Below are 21,671 nucleotides of genomic sequence, written 5' to 3'. Positions count from 1 at the left end.
GATGATCTCCACAGTCATCTTCTACCTGTCCTACGGTGTCCCTATCACAGCTATTACTTCAGTGACACAGCAGTAAAAAAAATGCACCAAAATTCAGATCACTGGTAAAGAAGAAGGACAATGGAAAACAAAAGTTCTATTTTGAACGAAATTCCTTTTTATATCCCATAGCTAGCAGTGGATGAAAAAAATCGGGGAAAAATTTCAGGTCAGCCGCAATGCTTGGTTTCATCTCTGAGCTTGTAATTGTATGGCTGTTCTGGAGTGTCTTACAGTGAAAGACGGCTTTTACATTACACCCGGCTTCCAACTCCCCTAGAAATTATTTTTGGGTTATTTTGACGCCATCAAACCTAGAATGGTTTTGGATGTCTTGATTAATTTTCCTCTAAATTAAAAAAATACAACAAAAGAAGAAAAAAGTGACAGAGTCACAAAAGCCTTTGGTGTGACTAAAATCATATCCTCCTCAACACGGGCAGCAAGAAAGAAAAGTTTTGCCCAGCTTTATTTGTTACATCAGCCCTTGAAGAGCTGAGCACTGCACTGTTTCCTTTCTGGTTTGTGCCAGTAGGGAACCAAAAAGGCAGGCAGGAAAGCCAAGGGACCGCTAAGGGACCTGACTAGGATGAGAGGAGGAACTTGCAGATGAATCCACAACTGAGCATGGGCTTTCTAAATGTGAGCCCAGGAGTGAAACGGGAGCACTGGCCCTTCTCTTCTAGCTGTCAACTTTGAGGAGACTTTATGTCTCTCTATTAAGGGATACCACAGCTCGATACCATGTGGTGGTAGCATCACAGATAGCAGTCCACAAGTTATTTATGGAACAGATGGTGAACAGCTTATTCCCTGCTCATATTCTCCCAGTAGGCACAGTTTTACAGGGCTCCACCACATTTCCCAGCCCTGAGTGCTGCCGGGACAGATGGGAATCCATCTCCAAAAGACCACCCCATCTCAACACTGCACTGATTCAGGGCAGCACTGTGCCCTCACAGTTGCTCCAGTACAACCAAATTTTTTAAGGATAAGCCCCACTGGGGGAAGAGAGAAAGTTCCTGTCTCCCAGCCCTGAGTTGTTAGGCTCAAATCCACCATCACCACAGTGCCACATGATTAACACTGTCTCCACTCATCAGCTCTATCTGGCTCCCCTCTCCTCACAGCAAGGCAACTGAAGGTGGTCAGTGGCCAGGCAAGTTACAGACCACAGCAAACAGGAGTCCTCAGCCACTCCACTATCTCTTAGCAGGATGCGCGATGGATTAAAAACTTATTCTTCTGACAATGATTGTAATGAGAACAGAAAATGGCATTGCATGAATCCATTCTTCTGATAAGGGTTGCAATGAAAAAGACAGGAGCTTTCATGCTTGCTGTGTTAGTGCTGCAGATCTGTCCTCCTTGTTCTTGTCAGTATTAAGGAAGAGAAAGAAAATAACATTTGCAACTTCTTTGGAGCAAGACAGATTTCTGGTTTATTTTGCCATGAAGGAAATGCAAATATCTGCAGATTTCTTCCCACAGAACTGTGGAAATGCTCCTGCAGAACAGCTGAAAGCCACTGAGGTACTGACAAGCCAAAGGAAATACAAACAAACTCCAAAGAGAAGCTATGCAGTATGCATCGAGCCTACCTAAGAAGCATTGTTAGCCAGAGACACACTTTTCTGATTGCTTTGTGACGTCATAAAATTACATGATTCAGCAAGTGATGTCATCTTTCTCTGTTGTTTCCCGGCTTGGACTGTGGAGCTGGCATCTCTCCTGCTTTCTGCAGCTCTCTTCCCATCAACATAGCTCGTTACAGACCACAAGTTACAACTGCAGCTGAGTGCTCAGCCAGCTCCTCTGCCCCTTCCACCACCAAAGCTGCAGGCACACTGCCTGCTTCTGACTTCCTCCAAGCTGTCGCAGACCCAGTTCGTGGTGGGATGGACTGTAACACCTTTACCACAACAGTTGCAGGAGCTGAGACTAGGAATGGCACTCCAGGGTGTAGTGAGAAGACTAGATATAGAAGAAAACAAATACAGAAAGTGCGACGACAAGATGTGAAAGCAGAACAAAAAGAATGAAAGCTGGTTGGCATCCATCCCTTTCCCCATCTCTGTGTGTCCTGTGAAACATACCCAGTCTTAGATGACACCCAAGACACATTGTGCAGTATATTGTAGAAATAGTGTCACGCAGTTGATGGTATGGGGTCCTACTCTTTATTGTCAGTTTTCAAAAAAGGCAGCTTGTTTTCCTAGCTATCAGACTGTTTGAAAGGCTTGTAAAAATCTGTCTATACCTGCCTGAACACACCCAGAAGTCTTTAACTTCAGGGAAAAACCGGAAAACACAGCCAAAGTCAGTACAACCTTTCCTGAAGTACAGACAGATTTCAGAGAACCCAGATCCTGCTGCTGTACAAACACCTCCTCCAGGCTGAAGAGCTATCAAGACAGGACTCTGGGCTGTGATCAAGAAGCAACGGCCGGTGGGGAGTGGAGTGATACTGGTATAAAGAAAGGAGAGACCATCCTGAAGCAGTCTGAGAAGGGAGCCATGTCAGGCAAAACTCATCTAAGAGCAGGTGTGTGGGCTGGAAACCCTTACTTCTCCAGAAAGGACATCATTCTCTGATGGAAAGCTGCCCTCTTCAGGCTCCATGACACCTTGGTTCTGCTTCAGACTCAGACTCATTTTACAGTTCTGGGACAGCAGCCTTTTTTCTATTTTGTTTTTTTGTCCTGTGTGATCATCTGCTTAGTTTCCTTTTCCAGTTCATTAAAATCCACAAGGCATTTGATCCTTTCAATATCCTGGACAGTATCCAAAGCTCCCAGTAACACCAGGGAACCTTGATCTCTCCATTGCCTAACAAACCCTACTTCAACACTGCGAACTGAAATGCACAATGCTGGAGTTGCAAAATGTTGTAGTTCAAAACTACACAACCAGGATTTGCAGAACTTTGACATGAGTTTGGCATGTGCTAGCCTGTGATGCCACCAAAACCTGAGATAAGATTGATGCCATTGTCAAGCCTGTATAATTACACCACCCTCCATGATAAACCATCTCAGAGCTTTCATGTGTTTGTCACAACTCACGCCCCAGCAAAAGAAGACCTATCTCTGCCCATCAGATTGTATACCCTGTCCTGCCAAACTCTTCTGCCAAGAAAGATAGTATCTTGCCTTTGCCATCAGCCAAAGGCGAAAGGATAATCTTATGTTCTGTAGGGTCTGTTCAGGGATTACATGTAGATTATATCAGAAATTATAGATCTATTTTTATCTTTAGCTCTGCTGTCACATTGCCATGGAACCCTTGGATGGTCATTTTGTCTCATTACTTCAGTGGTATATCAGGGCTGCAGATACCCCTGCTCCATTGGCACTTCAGCTCATGGCAGACCCAGAGCAGAGAAAGAAGAAGGTGAGTCTTTTACTCAGAGGAAGGGACTCCACTGGTGGCAGGAAGACAGCCAGGCTTTGTGCTTCAGGCATTGCGCTTCAGGCTTCATGGGTGCCAGGGAGCAGCACAAGTAGGGGAGCCGGGGTGACTCCAGTGCTGGCCATGCTCTCACCAACAGGGCACAGTCCCATGAGGTCTCAGCACATCCAGCAGAGCCAGGGCTGGTCCATCAACACCCCCAGACACAGTGAGGGGATGAACCAGGACCAGGAACCCTCCAAAGAGCCCTGCCTGGAGCAGGAGATGGGGTAGGAGACAAGTCTATAATGTACGTAGGAGAGGTCCCTCCAGGAGGCAGAGACAGGACTGGAGGCAGACACATCTACAGCACAGCTCAGGCAGGGACCAGGGACCCAGGCCTGAGTTTAAATGGGCTCCTGGCTCATGGGCAGGGTGCATGGGTGGAGGTCCCTGCTCAGGGCCTATTAGTGCCCTCAGGGCTCTGACAGTAGGAAAACAAAGAAACATTTCTGCAAACAGCAGCTCAAACCTTCAGTTATACAGGGAGGAAAGCAAACACTGCAGCACTGGTAGGCTGACACATGTCAGACATCCCTCCAGAGACAGGAATTTCCAAACCTGCGACACTCCGACACTTCAGGTCCTAAAGCAGAGCCATGAGAAATGGGGGGGTGCAGCAGCATCCCCGCACAGGTAGGCAAGAGCTGTCAGACAGGCAGGGTAGGCAGGAACAATGCCAACGGATCCAGGAATATGCTTCTGAATATAGGTTGCCCAGCAGAAGTGGCCCAAATTTGCCTAAGCCCTGAGCCAGCTGGTTTCTGTGGGAGCCCTTTGACCTCCTGGGCGTTGGTCCTTTAAAACAAGAAAGAGTAGCAATCGCCACCGGTGCTGAGAGTCCAGGCTGCTTGCCCATCTGCTGTAGTTTGCAAAAGAACTACAAGAGGCTGGTAATACCCATGAGGCTAAATTTGGGCCAGGACTAGGAGCAGGAGTTACTGCCACTTCCCAGCCTTGCACAGGTACCTGGCACAAGGCTGCCTGTCCATTCAGTGACGCTTGGGGCAGAGGTGGGCCCTGGATGCTAAGGAAGGTTGATACAGGTGTAATGAGGTTTCTGGTGGCAAAACCTGATGCGGAAACTCAGGGCAATCGTTCCCAAGCTCTCTTAGCTTACAGCTTGCTGCTGCTGCTCTAGACCTGGGAAAGGCCAAATACGCATCCAACAGCTTGTCTGTCTCACCTCTATCAGCAGTCAAAAGTTACCACGTGATCTTCTGCCATGCAATCAAGGTGGTGCTGTGGCCACATACCACCTTTGAAACACGTAACACCCGCCAGCCCACAATTCCTGTATACACCTTCCAACCAAAAACAGGGAAGGGGCAGCAGTCTCCCCCCGAAGTTCCTCATACGTGATTCACTAGCAAGCTATTTTCGTGCTCCTTCAGACCCTACCTTTTTGCAAATTTTTTTTTTATGACCAAACTCCAGGCAGGTGCTGTTCTTTACAAGCACCAAATCTCTCATGGTAATTGTTTCTTCTCCAGGACACCACCAGACTTGAGGTCCCCTGAGATTTAGACCTTCTGTCCCATCCCAGCTAAGGTTAAGCATCGCAGCAAAGACTGGTTGCTAGAAGAGACTTCCCAGCTGTGCAAGTTGCCTGGGAGAGCTGCTCAGGCTGGCTCAGTGGAACCAAAGGCGCTGAACACATGAAGGTGTGAGTGGGAGTCCCTTGCACACTGGTTTGCTGGTAGTCTGCGACACCTCCTAGGGCAAGGCTGCCCTTCTTGGGTTTGCATTGAAACCCACGCATGGGGCAAGCTGGCTGAACAGCCGCAGGTCAGTGCATGGGACAGTTCAGCGGCTCCCTTTCTAACCACGCTTTTTGGACCCAAATCTGTGAGTCAGTGCAACAGCTAAAGCAGGTTCCCAGCTTCTCCTGGGAATGGGGCAGCCTTTGCAATACTCTGACCCCATCTGCACCCAGTCTGTTGAGAAATGTGGAAACTCATCCCTTCCAGAGGACTTCCACTGATGGTTTGCTTAGGAAGTTATCAAATCTACATAACCGTATGAATACCAATTTACCTTTATTGTATATTGCACTGTTCGTGTCTATTGATGAAAGCGGCTATGGAAGAATACCAGGTAATGAATATATTGAACAGAGCAGTAGATATATCTGGAATGTATAACTAGATTCTGCTTTGACTGTTCAATTTTTCTGCACATGTGTGGGAGTGCGGTATGCATTCACCATGTACAATAGAACTAATACCAAGAACTGTCTGTTTGCAACATTTGTTACCTCTGGAGAATTTAAAAATTGAGTGAAGGGAAATGTACTTTTGTTTGTAGAGTGTTAGCTGAGTCCTCATGAATTTCAAAAGCTCAGACCCAGGCAGGACCTGAAATATCAGCATCTCCTGCCTTTTTCTATAACTCGTTCCTTTCTTCAGAATTCAGTTTTTTCTTTCTTCCTTTGTGGCTGTTGATTTCCTCCACTGTTGCTGATGTGAGTTGCATCAGCAAGAAACTTTTGAATGCACCAGCATGGAGCTCAGATAGCCAAACCCTCAAACCATGATACCTTTAGGATACAAGTGCCTGGCAAGAAATATTTTGCTCCGTGCAGGTATGCATCAACCATGATACCTTGTTTTCTTTGGTTTTCAGAGGGTTGGGGTTTTTTTAAATAATAAGTTTCTTCACAGTTTATTTTCCTTTGGACAAAAAAAAAAAAAATTTCCTCTGTCATGAAAACAGAGTATTTCCTGAGCAGACTCCACTTAGCTGGAAAGCTATTTTCCACTAAGCAGTATTTAGATGGTCATCTGTCCTACTCAGCCAGAGAGCTCATGGCCTGGGTTTTTCCTGCTGTTCTTGGGTTACATGAGACACTCAAGCACAGCAGTACAGAAAGGGATCCATTTACTGCCATCTCTCATTGACCCCAGGAAGGAGGACAAACAGGCTCCACTTGCTCTGCCTTCCCTCCTGTGAGACGGAGGTGGGGAGAAGCATATTTGGGGAGGAGGCCCAAGCAGTGCTTCCCACCCCCCAGCCTGGGAGGCTTTGTGGGTCATGCTCACAGGAGGATAAAGAGAAAAAAGGAGAGGGGATGAGTAGGACCAAGGGCACAGCCTGCACTCTGTCCCTGGGACAAGCACGTCAGTGCCTTTAAAGACTCCAGAGGGCCTCAGTGGGGTTTGTATCGGTTTCACACTCCAGCCACCAACCTGAAGTACTAGGGTCTCTTTTGCAGTTGTCTCAATTTGTATGGGGCACTAACAAACATCAGGCTGTGCTAAGCATGGCCAAAGTAAGTTCAGCCCTGCTGCTAAAAACGCTGCATAGCAATCACCACACTCTGGTTCAGCTCCCTTCCCAGCCTTTTGTCTCTCACCTTCGTACTGTCAATCCCAAACCCACGGGATGGGTGCTCTGCTGCACACCCACCTGTGAGCAACACCTGCCAATGGAAATAAGAAACATCACTTTGCCTATGGGTTTGGATCTGGTCACTTAAGAACCCCAAGTTATCCTTCTTTAGGGAAAAAAAAAAAAAAAACACAAACAAGGAAGCTTAAAGACAGTCATGTAATAGTGAGGCTCTGAGAATTTTGGTAAACCATCTAGTATCAGACACAGGGAGAGCTGTCTTACTCTGCAGCCATCAGCTCTGTGGCGAAAACTGCAGGGAGCTTCTGAGCATCCTTACATCCTCGATGCTGCAAATCCAAAGCTAAAACAGCCCACGCTTGCAGAGGACTTTGAAATTCTCGTTTTTATTTCCATGCACTTGTGCTAAGTGTTTTTACTCTTTAAGATAATGGCTATTCATCCCAACACTATTTTGTAAAAAAACAGTCATAGGAAGCAATCTTCTTATCTCCTAGGATACACAGGTTTTGTTTGAATGTGATAAGGCTACAGAGAAATTAATTTATTCTCTTGAAATAGTCTCTCTTTCTGTGTATATATGTACATATATATATGTGTATGTATTTTTAGCTAATGAACCAAAAAGTACAAAGTTAGTTTAAAAATTCAGCTAACAGCATTTTATAGTTTTATGCAGAGACAGAGCTTTTCAGCTTCTGCTAATTAGCATATCTCTGACTCTGATGGAGCAGTTTAAACTGGCTGAAAACCGAGCCCAAAAAGTGGCATTTAATTTTCTAACTTAATTTCAAGCTATAAATGGGACTCTCTTGTTAGGTCATTTAGTTTTATTTAAAAATAGTAAAGAAGTATTAAGGAGTCATGTTTTCCACATTTTATGGCTGCAAAAGTTCCTGAGACAAGGCGGTTTGGTTTTATCTTGATTCCTTCATGCTTTGCTTCTTAAAGGGAAATGAAGTTATTGAAGATAAAGCTTGAAGTAAAGATGAACAAACAGCAAATGCCAAACAAAATAAGCAGAGTATGGCAAAGAAACTGTCAAAGTTGCCTTCTACGGATCCTTTAAATTTAAAAAAAAAAAAAAAAAAAAAGATGTTTTTGCCTCCTTACCTATTTCTTCTCTGTCATCTACGTGGTGTTCCACTCTGCCCGAAAGTTATGCTTCTCAAAAGCCTGCCAAAGTAACATATTTCCCTAACTTCCACCAAGCTCTCTCCAACCTTGGAACTGCCAAGTAATCCTGTTCTCAGTATTAGATAAATCTCCAAAGTTTAGATACTTGAAATCAGACAGTTCACCATGATTTTGTTGCAAAACTTCAAACTGCATGAACATCTGCAAAATCCTTTGGTAGCTTAGAGGGGAGTGCGGACAGAAGCTCCCATCAAGATCTGAGTGCTTGGTGCTGTGTATGTGTTTAGTAGAGACCGTATCTTCCTCTAAATAGACAGGAAAAGCAAAATAGTGATGAATCCAAGGACTTAATGCCCCAGCATTGGAGACAGGGCTTGGAGGCACCAGTCACAGCTACACTTTTCAGAAAGAGGACATTCGAAACAGAAGCCTCCTTCCCAACAGGAGGCTGATACAAACAACACCCAACACCACCTCTTTTTCAGTTCCCGTGGTGAAGGGCAGCCAGCTCTGACTGCTGTGGGGACTTACAGGTGCAGCTCCCTTCCCAGCAGTATTTTAAGGACTTCCTAAGGATGTTAGAGTCATAAGAAGTCCTTCAAGAGCCTACCTGGATGAGGGGCCTAGTGCCTTCTTGCAGGCACTTCCAGAACTGTGTAGTAGCCTGCTTTGACACTTAAACACCCCGAGGCTCTAGTCCTCAGTCTCAGGAGCCTGGCAAATAGAGACTCCAAAGTCACTCAGACTCTGCTGTAAAACATCACCCCAAAGTTTTCCTCCTCTGCTTTACTACTCATATGCAACACAAAGAAACATGCTGTGAAAACTTCCAGTCAAACCAATTCCACTATAAAAAACAATAAAATACATTGTGAACACACTCATATTCCCCCACCTTTCTTTGATGAAAGGTCATAAAGGTCTGGTTGTGCAAAGTCAGTCGAGGAGTTGCTCCACTACCCAGTTTCTCAGTATTGCTGCCATGAAAACAAGCAGAACTGCCGTTGTTTTGGTTAAACCATGCCTTTCTGCTGCCAAGAGACACTGCAAATTAGCTAAGCCTCATTCAGAGGAAATTTATACCAATTTTCCATTTCCAATGAGACCTGTGTGAGCAGTTCCAGCTACGTGAAAAGGATGTTTGGCTGACAAATATTGTGAGCAGACAAGGGCCAAATGGAGCTGGCTCAGGCACCATGTGAGGTGGTGGAAATACCTTCGATAACGCAGGCTAGCTGGAGTCCTGCCAGGCTTTCACCCTGGTTGTAACAGCTGCCATATGTGAACACAGCAAGGAGCAGATCCTGTATCAGAGTCACTAAAGCAAACAGAACACTTAAGAAAGACGATATTCGCTACTGTGCATCAGCAGCAGTGTAAAGAGCTGTGGCAGGTGTGTGTGAGGGAAGAGGGACGTTCCCAAGCAAGGACAGTCTCCAGATTTGCTCACACATGGTGGTAGATACAGTATAAATACTATAGACATCTAGGTATATATATAGATGTGGATAACAACACAAAACACAGCTCGGCTGCTGCAGGCCTCCCCCCGCTGCCTGAGGGCTAAGGAGAAAAGCTGTGTCCCCTGTGGTGGTGACACCCAGCTCTGATGTACTTGGCCACCCAGGCTGGCTGAAGACAGGCACGAAGCATTTAACAACAGAGACGACTGGTGACTTGGAGAGAATTGTAAAAAAACGGTCAGTCAAGGAATTTTAATTCACCTGCAGCTCCATTTCCTAAATTAGTCTTGGGGAAGGTGGCTAAAGTTGCAGTTACTGCTTCCAAAAGATGAACGAACAGGACTTCTGAGGTTGAAGGCAGGTGGTTTCAGAGGTGTCACCCACAAACCTCAGTCTGGTCCCCTCCCTCCAGCTTCACTCTTCCCACAGGGCAGATTTCTGCTGGGCGAGAGATCACAAGCCCTCCATGAGGCCAGGGAAGAAACCTGGATTTAGATGGGTACATGACAGAGTTAACTGGCTGGAGCCACTGCTGACCTGCGATTTTCAGTAATATCCACAAACAAGAATGAAAATGGGTTTTAAAGCCCTGGGATGAGGTAGCAGCCTCAAACCATGGCACTGCAGCTGCCGCAGGAGGAGGGGAGCACAGCTGGTGAAACACCCTGTGCCTCAGGGGTGGCTGCCCCAATTTCAGCTCTTCTTGGTGGCATGTTTTCCTCTCACATGTCCTCTAGCTCTGTTGTTTGCGGCTGCTGCCCAAGTTATGACGTACAGGTCATTAAAACTGAGCTCAGCATCATCAATATAAACTGTCTGACAGTAATTTAGGCCATATTTATCAGTGGTGGAGAGCAGTCAGTCATAGTCAGGTTATGTCTCACCATGCAGACAGGGTGTCCTCTGCAGTCAACTGCCTTTCCTCTCTCCCGGCACCCTGTGGGAAACTTTGCTGCTTCTCAGCTCCTTTTGACACCTCCTGTTTGCGGAATAGGTCAAACTAGGGGGGACTCTGCGCTGACCTCCATCACACCACTGCCTCTGACTGTTGCAGGATAAGCCACCCATCACTCCTCACCTGTGAGAAGAGGCAGCTGTGGGGCACAAACTCTTCTCATCCCTCCAAGTGGCATGGCTGAGGCCACCTGTATGAGACAGAACCTCTCCATCTAACATGTTTCCACCTCTAAGTTTGCAGGACCTGTTAGAAGGGGAATCCTCAGCATTCAGATCTGACCCAGCCCACCTCATCAAGCTACATGTGATGTTGAATAACAAAAGCGTTTGACTCCAGCATGAACACCAGGCCCAGTCTCCAGCACTCTAATGTCTAATGTTGCCTCATGTCTAAGGTCTAATGTTGCCCTCCAATGTCTCCTCTACTGTGAGCCTTTCTCCTTCCCTAAGCTGCATATCTGGAAATTTTGGCGGCCCACTGGCAATCAGAAAGAGTTATAATGTACAAGACCATTCCAGTAAATAAGATGGGCAAAAACTGACCTCCTTTGGGCAAAAAAACTCCACAGAGTATAAAGTTCTTCTATGGGAGACAGACATTCTTGGTCAGTTTCCTGAGTGTATTTCCACCTCCCCCATAGCATCTTTTCCCCTCCCCTGCTTGAAAGATGAACATACCTATTTGCCCTGCAGCCGTTACATCTGGTCGCAGGAGACTGCAGGCAGTGACGATAAGGAGAAGCCACTCCACTGAAGCAGCTGTGCCTAGCATCACTATCTGAGCTGCCGGATTCAGGCACATCAGCCTTCTTCATCTTCTTCAACACTGTCAGTACAGTGAGGAAGGCAACCTCTCTGCTCAGCCCTGGGAAACATTGTCCCAACACCGGCTTTTTATGCAGCTTCGGAGTAATCAAAAAGGAGAACATCACAGGAGGACAAAATACCACATTGGAATAGGTCAGGTTAACAAGAGATTTCCTGGGAAAGCTGAGAAAAAAGACATGGTCACAGCTGAACTTAAAGAAGTCTACACAGTAACAGAGGGGTATGTAGACTCACCAAGCCTCCCTATACTGCTTATCAAAGCTGTCATGCATCAGATAGGTGGGCAGTCTGCATTGATCGGGATATTACTTTTGAACACGCTGTGACTTCCCTGTGCTGTCTTATCATCCAGCAGGCAGGCAGGGAGCAGATTACCTGTGAGGCATTACAAAAGGTAATCTTTATTGGCAGCTCTTAGAAGGTCTCCTTAAGGCTGCCTTCCCACTGTCACTGCCAATGTGTTGGTCTCAGCTTTATTCTGAGCAGGTAACAAAGGTAAAGATGGCAAGAAGCTGTATTTAATGCCTTGGTTCCCATCAAAGTGAGCACTTTCATCTGGGTTTTTCTGGTTCACCCACTCCAGGAGACTAAGGACAACTATAAACTGAAGAGTAGTCATGAGTTGTCTATACTGCAGTAACCACCCATCATCCCCAGCTCAGCCCAAAGCCCCTGGGTGCTTGGTGCTATAAAAACACATCTCTGAATTTGCACTTCCCACAAAACAACTGGTTTCAGTTTGGTTCCTTTCCATTTTTGGTGAGCATGAAAAGGTCAGATTATGACTCCCCTGCCTAGCTAAGCCAGTCTCCTGATGCATCTGTATGTCTTTCTGAGTGTCAGTTTGTAGGTTGACAAAATCTTGCCTCCAGCTCACAGAGGAAGAGTGGCAGGTAAGGATCACCAAATGATACCGTGCCCCAGTTCCCCCCAGCGCTGTCATGGGAGAGCCATAAGCCCCATGGGCTGGGGGGCAACCATCTCTGGGAGTCTCTGGGTTACTGCCTAGGGGTACAGGACTCATTAGGGGATGCAGAGAAGGAGCATTACCTGCTCTGCCACCTGGCTCCTAGTGCCTTGGTGGGAGGTGTCCTCTGGGTCCTTAATATCAGGATGGCCCATTCTTGCACCTGGAGGATGCTGTCCTTCAAGACCTGTCACCTTTCCTAAGCTCCTTTGCCCTTCAAACTGCCTCCCATGGGATCCTTTACTCCCCTGCTCTGAGGCACAGACAGGAGTCTGCTTTCTGAGAAATTACTTCTGTCTTCCCAGAGCAGCACAGCCTGCCCAGCAGCCTCAGAGGGTAGTAATGTCTTGCCAATGTTGCAAAAACACAAGCAGAGTGAAAGGGATACATAACATCCATCCAGGACAATGTTGTAGAAATCTCCACACAGGACTCATTCTGAAGAACTAAGGAAGGGACTACAACAAGGCAAATCAATCTTTTTTTATGGAAAACAGGGCTTGTCAAACAAACCTGATTTCGCTCTGTGATGAGATTACAAATTTGGTTGATAAAGGGAACTGTCCAGATGTAATAAGCTTAGATTTTCAGAGGGCTTTTGACTTAGTATCAAATGACATTTGGTTTTAAAAAAATTATACTATATAGCATCAATAAAGTATGAACTAAACAGATTAAGAACTGCCAACCTGACAGATACCAAGCAGTAACCAGCCAGGGGAAACGGACATTGAAGAGGAACAGCTCTAGTGAGGTGGCACGAGGAGCAGGCCTATGCCCAGAATGGTTTGCTGCTTTCGGCTGTGCTCTGGGAGTTGATGCAGATAAGATTGGCGAGTGATGCGAACGCCAGCGGCTCAGTAGAGTGTGATGAGGATGAGGCTGCCATACCAAGACATCTGGGTCACTGAGGGAGTGGGGACCACTCACACAGATTTGGCTTGAATATGCAAAGTTATGTGTCTAGCAAGGAGAAACACAGAACAGGGACTATAACCTGAAATGGAGGCTTGCAATGGCCACAGGACTGAATGTGACCTTGCAGCGTGAGGATTTGGCAAAAAGACACAATCCTTGTCTACCAATAGACTGCATGTGACTTTTCATGCTGTGACGAGATCAGTCCTAGGATACTATGCAGCCTTCTGGCATTTGGATATCAAGAAAGCACGGAAAAGTCAAAGACAGTGGGGAAAAATGCTACCTAAACTATCTAGGGGCTGGAGGCGGGGAGAGTACATTAGCAGAGAGGCTCAGACAGCTTGAGCTGCCAAGAGCTTTGTGGCAGGCCCTCACCCTCGCCCTACGCATCCTCATTTCTTCTGAGCATTGCCCTTCAGCTTCAAGGACTCCTCTTTCTTCCTGATGGACAGCCAAGATGGTGAGCAAAGCCCATGTCCACCCACAGCCCGGCTCCTCTGGGCTGACACAGCCCTGTGACCATATGGAGTCTGCAGACCAGACCCAGCCTCTCACACAGAGCTCCTCGCTGCAGGTAGGGGAGATCCGCAGACATCACTCGGAGTGTCTCGGTGATATTCAAGCCTCAGCAGCACACTGTGTCACACAAGCAGGACCGGGAATAATGGGCTGTGCTACCTCTCTCTAATTTGCAGCATTGTAACCATTCTAATTTGCAATTTTACCCAAATGAGACACTTGCATGTCAATTGTCTGCTACCAATTACAAGACAGGCAGTATATGCCTTGAAAAAGTAGCATCAGCCTCTATTGGGACCATTAAAAGATAGCATTATAATCTCACCCAGGTATTTTAGGTGCTTAACAAACCAAAAAGGGCAGACTTTCCTTATGAAAAGCAGCAAGAAGCTGCCAAATGTGTCTTTTAACCGAGTGGAGCTTGCCAAGGTGAGTTTAGCAGTGCTATCTTGAGACTGCCAGACCGAATTACTTTGAAGATTTTTTTGTTTCTTTGCTTTTGTTGCTTTTTTAAGGAAAGGAAAAACGACTAAGATAAAAGAAGAAATACAGTAAGGAAAGAGAAGGAAAATAGCAACCTATAGCCCTTGCTAAAAATGCAGACAGGAAGCTTTCTGGAGGATGCACAACAGCATCACAAGCTTAGAGCCTGCGAATTGTTAAGTGTCACTTATACCACACCATCCTGCCGTCCAGCTTTTCGGCTTCACTTCTCCAACACACTCTTCGTACCTATGTGCCCTTCAGGAAGTGTTTTACCTGCCTCAAGGCCATGAGGAGAGTGGAAAAAGGACCCTCTTGCTGCAGGTAGCAGAACAGGCTGCAGGGCAGGCAGGATGGTGTGTGCTTGGGTCATCTTCAAACACAGAGCCTACCTGCTTTGGTTGTTTGGGATGTTGTTACCCCTTTCTGCTAGACAAAAACTCAGCTCTGAGGAGACATCCATCTTCCCACATAGATGGCCCTACTTGGGGAGCAGCCTTCTCTCCTTTTCCAGCTGCCACAGAGAGCAAGCCTTTAGGGTCCCCATGTGTGAGGTGGATCTTTCACTCCACTGGGTAGACCTCATGAATGCAATACACCGCTCCTGGACCCTTGGCCTGCCAGTGAAGATGACATAAGGAAAATTAGGACCTCTGTGTTCCTCTTTACAGAAGTGGGACACTTTATGGATAAGGAAGCTGGTTATCAGTGCATTTAAAAGGACAGGATGATTATTCAGAGCATCACCCATACATAGCTGGAACTCATTTCACCAAAGTCCTGGGCTGTGTGTCATTCCTGCTGGGCCAGCTGCTCTCCCAAGAACCTGCAAGGTTAGCGTGGCAATAACCATAGAATCATAGAATCATAGAATTGTTAAGGTTGGAAAAGACCCTTAAGATCATCGAGTCCAACCGTTAACTTAACACTGCCAAGTCCACCACTAAACCATGTCCTCGAGCACCACGTCTATCTGTTCTTTAAATACCTCCAGGGATGGAGACTCAACCACTTCCCTGGGCAGCCTGTTCCAATGCCTAACTACTCTTTCGGTGAAGAACTTTTTTCTAATATCCAAACTAAACTTCCCCTGGCGCAGCTTGAGGCCGTTTCCTCTTGTCCTATTGCTTGTTACTGGGGAGAAGAGACCGACCCCCACCTCGCTACAGCCTCCTTTCAGGTAGTTGTAAAGAGCAATAAGGTCTCCCCTCAGCCTCCTCTTCTCCAGGCTAAACAACCCCAGCTCTCTCAGCCACTCCTCATAAGACTTGTGCTCTAGACCTTGCACCAACTTCATTGCCCTTCATTGGACACGCTCCAGCACCTCGATGTCCTTCTTGTAGTGAGGGGCCCAAAACTGAACACAGCACTCGAGGTGCAGCCTCACCAGTGCCGAGTACAGGGGCACTATCACCTCCCTGGTCCTGCTGGCCACACTATTCCTGATACAAGCCAGGATGCCATTGGCCCTCTTGGCCACCTGGGCACACTGCTGGCTCATGTTCAGGCGGCTGTCAACCAACACCCCCAGGTCCTTTTTTGCCAGGCAGCTCTCCAGCCACTCCTCCCCCAGCCTGTAGCGTTGCATGGGGTTGTTGTGACCCAAGTGCAGGACCTCGCACTTAGCCTTATTGAATCTCATACAGTTAACACTACAGTTCTCCTTTGGGGCTCAACAGATGCAACACCTACGCAGCAAACAAAGCTGAATGAGCTCTCCAGCAGCACAAGCAATTACTGCTGCAAACCGGCCCCAACAACCAAAATGACCTGCAGCAGCCCAAAGGAGGCTGAAATAAAACCAGTGCAAGTGAAAGGAAAAATGGGCACTATATAGCCAAGTGGCTTCTTCTACAAATATTTGAGAATTAACCTCCTTGTCATAGAGCTGGACAACAGAAAAGGTGAAAGAGCAGAGGAACTTTACTACCAAGAAGACCGTGCCCAATTAATGGCAGCTCTTTTAACAGCACAACTATGGCCAAGGCTTTTCAGGAAGCTTTCTGGTTTGGCCCTTCCTCATTGGCCATCTGTTTGGTACCAAGCTGTCTCCCATCCACATCTTTGTCTCATTTCCCCCTTCAGCACCCACACTGCAGTCGGCATTACTTATGCAGGCCATGTTTTCCAGCAGACACCGACAACACTTACTGTCTCAGGGAAGGCTAAATTGCAGTGGGATGTGCAGAAACAAACATGCTCGCTGCCCTGCAGTATCAGGCATCACATCTTCGTTATAATCAGGCCTGCATTGTTGGTGAACAATGAACTCATCACACTGGGGCATGTGTAGAAAATCTCTCTCCGTTATGTGGGAGATCAAGTAAGAGGCTTTATTAAAAAACATTAGGAAGCTAGCAGTTGCCTTACCCCTGTCCACATGTCTCACAGACAGGGATGCAACTGGGTCTTCTTTCATCTGTCCAAGGCGAGTGAAGTTTGCCCCAGCACCAAGGGCTGGAAGATTCAGGAGGGAACTTCACCAGGACTGGGAAGGTAACAAACAGGTAACACCTCCGTCAGGAGGTGTCTGGGTGGGAGCTGCCAGAAATTAAATCCTAAATCACATAGTGTGGAAAATCTGTCTGTGGAGATGGCCAGGATGTTTTTCATGTGTATGGGTCAGCAGGGTTGAAATGGCAGCTGTGTGGTGTGATGTGGCAAGTTACGCCTGCATGCTCGTAACCTGAAGCATTGCTTGGAGGACATTTTTTTTTTTTGTCATACTTCTCATGAGAACAAACAGCTGCCCTATAGCCATCCCTTGCACTTCTAAAACACATGGCACAGATCTTCCCTCAGAAACCTAAAATGTACTGCTCACAACACTGAAACTAGATGTTGTCCCCTACTTTCAAAATTCTGATTAAAAATTAATCACAATGTTTACAGTGAAAATTTTGAACATAACTGTCACTGTAACCCAGGTCTGTTCTTATTTTACTCATTTCTTGCTCAGTTTTAAATCTAGCCAACAATATTCACATTAGACAAACTCTTTAGAGCCATATTGGAAGTAAACATTACATTTTATAGGGGAAAACCAAGAGGAAAATTACTTTTTTTTACTTAATTCAGCCATATATACCTGTGAAATCTATCATGCATGAAAGTCTCAAACCAATGTATGGTTTAGCATACTTAATAGGCAGCAACAGTAGACTCTCCTGCAGGCTGAGATGTTTTTTTTCAACATCTCAAAGAAAAAGAACCTGAAAACATGATAAATACCTCTGAATTCCAATAGCATTTTAATGTACACTTCTCTTGCAAGTAGATCGCATTTTTGAAACGAATAAATGCACACATCAAAAAAACTGCATACTTCAGTTATTGAGATTGAGCATGATTACTTGTGAAAAGACCCTGCAAATCTTCCTCGGATGTTTCTCAGTCGATTGGCCTGAGAGTCAGCCCAAATTTACAGTTTGAAAGTGATTTATAGGATACTCATAGAAGCTACAGAAAGCAGAGTGCTAATTAAGTGTCTTTAACTGTCTGAACATCAGGTACAACTCAAAGCGACTGCACTGCAGACTTTCTCCCTGCAATAGCCCACTAACACCTCCTGAAGGCTCCGGATTCAGCCAAGCTGAGAAATATACTTCTGCCTTTTGTGTCGCTCTTTGCTGGCTGAGGTGGCAGGGGCTGTGCAAAACTGAGGTGCGTATAAAACTGACTGATGCTCACCTACAAGCACAAAGGGCTACAATTGCTCTTGAGATATCGCAGATAGATTTCCCCTGCCAGAAACAAACAGGATCTCTATAGGCCTGAATTGTTATTAATAATGAGGAGAAGTCTCATTGTACACCATAAGGGCTCATTTGATCATGATAAAGAGAGTGATGAAAGCAAGCACAGAGGCTTCCAAGCTCAGTGTGAATGCTGCACTTTAAATCACTAGAACAAATTAAATTCTAAGAGAAAAATGCTATAAGGCACTTGGCCAGGGTGCCTGAGCTAGAGGGTTATTTACACAGTTTCTTTCTTTCAACAAGTAAGTTTTCTGAGTGAAGCTGAGGCAAATATTCCCTGGAGAAACTAATTTGTAGTAGATCTTGAACACTAAAAAAAAGGAAGGCAGAGAAGATCAGGCCTGCCAGGAAGAGATAGCTTCATCCACATTGAAATTATTGAACCACTTTCTTCTGAATAAGCTCTCAAGAAAAATGTACAAAAGTTCAAATCAGGAAATCCAGACATGGAGGATGCACGCCCCTCATGCTGTACTCCATCCACAACCAACACACTGCATTAGTGTACAGGAACCAAAGATTAATCTTGAGTTGATCAAAACTGGTATAGCCCTGTTAAAGTTCAGGGTAAGTTCAGATAAGCTTGAATTTGACCATCAAAGCAAAACTGAATCAAAATGCTTTTTTAAAATGGCGTAAATTACTCTCCACAAACAGGACTGCCATCTCATGACCAAATCTGTATTTGCTGTTTGTTTGGGGTTTTGTTTGGTTGTTTTGTTTTGTTTTGTTTTTTTTTTAAGTCCCACGTTTTTTGGAGTCCACTAAGTCCAAGATAATAATTTTCTGTTCTTCTTGGTAAGTACCTAACTGCCGTGGAGAACAAGCAACTCGAAAGTTTGACCTGAAGGACCCCAAAAAAAGAAGAAATGTTAGAAATGTAAACCTCCAGGTACAGGAACTGTTTAAGCTGACTCCATTTCTTGAAGCTCAAGAGCTGTCCATCCCAACAAGCAGAAAGTCAGGCAAAAGTGCTAGGAGATCTGCATGAATAATCAAGGAACTCCTGGCAAACCTGAAACATAAAAAGGAAGTATAGAGAAGTTGGAAGCAGGGACTGGTAACCTGGGAGGAATATAGAGACACTGTCCGAACATGCAGAGATGTGTTTAGGAAAGCCAAATACCACCTGGAATTGAACCTGTCAAAGGTGTCAAAGGCAACAAGAAGGGCTTCTGTAAGTGTGTACATAGCAAAAGGAAGATTAGGGGAAATGTGTTCCGCTGCCGAATGGGGTGGGGGACCAGGTGAGACACAGGACATGGAAAAGGGCGAGGTATTGAATGCCTTCTTCACTTCAGCCTTCACTAGTAAGATCAGCTTCAGAGATGCCAGATCCCAGAGACCAAGGCGAAAGTCTGAAGCAAGGAAGACATACCCTTGGTGGAAGAGGATTAGGTCAGGAAATACTTAAACAAACTGGACATACATAAGATCATAGGCCCTGATGGGATGCACCCATGAGTGCTAAGGGAGCTGGCTGATGTCATTTTGTGGTCAATCTCAATAATCTTTGAACAGTCATTGTGATTAGAAGAGGTTCCTGAGGACTGGAAGAAAGCAAGCATCACTCATGTTCAAGAAAGGCAAGAAGAAGGATCCAGGGAACTACAGGCTGGTGAGCCTCACCTCAGGGGTGCTCCAGGCACCGGAGTGGATATTCCCCTGTAGCCTGTGAGGAGGACTTCAGTGGAGCAGGTATTCCCTGCACCCTGTGAAGAGGATCACACTGGAGCAGATATCCACACTGCAGCCCGTGGAGGACCCCACATTGGAGCAGGTGGATATCCCCTGAAAGAACTGCAGTCTGTGGAGACCCCATGCTGGAGAAGGTTCTGACAGGAACTGTGGCCCATGGAGGAGCCCACGCTGGAGCAGATTTTTCCTGAAGGATTGCAGCCCATAAAGAGGACCCATGTGGGAGCAGCAGAAAAGTATGAGGAGGAATGAGTGGCAGAGAGGAGCTGTTATGACAACCCCCTATTCCCCATCCCTGCTGGGGTGGGAGGGAAGGGGGGGAGGTAGACGAGTCAGAAGTGGTAACAAATTCATTTTCATATATTTGAGTCTATTTTGCCTGCAACAGTAACTGGTAAGCAATCTCTCTGTCTTTATCTTGACCCATGAGCCTTCTTATTCCTGTTTTTTTGGGGTTGTTTGGGGTTTTTTTTTCCTATTTTCTCCCTCATCCTGCTGGGGCTGGGTGGCAGTTAGGCTGGTAGATAGAGCTAACCGACCACTGCTTAGCTGACCCAAAACAGCAAAACTACCATTCCCTTCTTCACTTTAGAAAGAAGAGAATTATGATACAAACACAACCTAAAACAGGACTGCTTGCAGGCTGCCTCTGAGGAACAAAAAGGCAGGGGCAAACAAAGAGCTCCCAACACACTCTTCTCAGGAGAAGGAATAAGAAAGACCAAGGGCTGGAGCCTGAACCGGTACACACGCACAAAGCGGAGGGGCTCTGGATTTGAATGATCCAGGTTGAAGAGAAGGGAGACTGACCTAGACCTCAAAGGTTCCGTCTGTTTCAGAGTTTGAGACAGCATTGGTTCAGGTCACACAGCACTGAGCACCTTGTTCATTTTATCAGGTGGCATGGGGCAGGGCTCCACTATGTAATTTATCTCTTTGGGTTTTAAATTTAATTTTTAAATCTTTATTGGTTTGCTAATGCACTTGAAAAAAAATAAGTTGAAACTATTAAAAATGTCAAGCCAGTTGCTTAAGTGAATCCAGAAAATACAACTTCCAGTCTCAGAATAAAGACAAACAAACATGTTAAAATAACAACACAGCCTCAAATGACTCATATTCATTGAATTTTAGAACAATTTAGATTGGAAGGGACCTCCAGAGGTCAGCTAGCCCATCTTTCTGCTCAAAACATGTCTAAACAGATCAAGAGATGCTTGTCAACTCCTCATGCATATGCATTAGAGCCTATGTTTTCTAAAGCCTTTTCCATCCTCTAAGTTCATTACCAAGGAGAATACAGATACTTTCCCTATTATTTATAAGAGGAAACTGAGCAAATTTGAAAGAAACACAGTTTGTCTGATCAAGGCTATAAACTAAACATAGGCTCTCCCCATGTTTTTATGAATCATGCTAATATCAGGTGAACGTAAGATGGAGCTCAACATGGAGTGGATACAATGACACTGGAGATGCTCTCCAGTCTTACACCTTCTATGTGCCTATCATCAGGCCACAAACATGACACCCAATACAAGGCCAAACACTCCTAGTGACCAGAGAAGACAGGGGAGAAGAAAATCCAGACATGAGACTTTTATTTGATCAGAGCATCTCTCTTAGGTGTTGTTAACTGCTAAATAGGGTCCCAGAGCATAAAGGACTAACACAGGAACAACTAGTGCTGTGATCACATGCAGCAATTCAATCTCCATCTGCTCCAGAAGAACCCAAGGTCATTAGCTAGTGTTGTCGAGGTTGTTAATGAGCTATTTACTTTGGTTGATGTTGTGGTTTAGCCCCAGCCAGCAACTAAGCACCACAGCGCTCACTCACTCCTCCCCGGTGGGATGGGGGAGAGAATCGGAAGAGTAAAAGTAAGAAAACTCGTGGGCATGACATCATACTGTATGGGATATCCCTTTGGTCAGCTGGGCTCAGCTGTCCCAGCTGTGTCCCCTCCCAGCTTCTTGTGCACCCCCAGCCCACTCACTGGTGGGGTGGGGTGAGAAGCAGAAAAGGCCTTGACTCTGTGTAAGCACTGCTCAGCAGAAACTAAAACATCCCTGTGTTATCAACACTGTTTTCAGCACAAAT

Source organism: Platalea leucorodia, assembly GCF_965183815.1.
Source record: "Platalea leucorodia genome assembly, chromosome: 3".
In the NCBI taxonomy this organism is placed as follows: Eukaryota; Metazoa; Chordata; class Aves; order Pelecaniformes; family Threskiornithidae; genus Platalea; species Platalea leucorodia.
This window is presented reverse-complemented; position numbering follows the sequence as displayed.